The sequence below is a fragment of the Hipposideros armiger genome, unplaced genomic scaffold (assembly GCF_001890085.2).
Source record: "Hipposideros armiger isolate ML-2016 unplaced genomic scaffold, ASM189008v1 scaffold_131, whole genome shotgun sequence".
In the NCBI taxonomy this organism is placed as follows: Eukaryota; Metazoa; Chordata; class Mammalia; order Chiroptera; family Hipposideridae; genus Hipposideros; species Hipposideros armiger.
Window position 1 is genome coordinate 36,981 of NW_017731481.1, and position 731 is coordinate 37,711.

The window sequence follows — 731 nt, forward strand, 5'->3', positions numbered from 1 at the left end:
TTTATATTCCCCAAACTGCCTTTCATATCCCCGTGGCAATATTGTGGCTACAAATTTGTATTTTCTAATCCCCTCACCTTCTCCCTCATCCCCACTCCCCTCCTTTCTAGCAACCATCAGTTTTTTCTCTATATCTCTGAGACTATTTCTGTTTAGTTTGTTCATTTAGTTTGTTCTTTGGATTCCACATATAAGTGAGATCATATGGTGTTTGTCTTTCTCTGTCTGACTTATTTCACTTAGCATATTATTCTCTAGGTCCATTCATATTGTTGCAAATGGTAAGATTTCATTCTTCTTTACAGCTGAGTAATACTCCACTGTGCAAATGTACCACAGTTTCTTAATCCAGTCCACTACTGATGGGCATTTTGGTCATTTCTATGTCTTGGCTATTGTGAACAGTGCTGCGATAAACATAGAGGTAGATATATATTTTTTAAATTGATGTTTTGGAATTCATTAATTCAAGAGAAATGTTGCTTTCAGATTTATTTACCACATATGAGTGAAGCCATATGGTTCTTGACTTTTTCTGTGGAACTTGTTTCGCATAGCATGATAATCTCAAGATCCATCCATGTTGTCGCAAATGGCAATATTTCATCTTTTCTTATGGCCAAGTAATATTCCATTGCATATGTACCATATCTTCTTTATCCAATCATCTATCAAAAGGCAATGAAACTCTTCTGTATGACACTATAATGGTGGATACATGTCATTATACA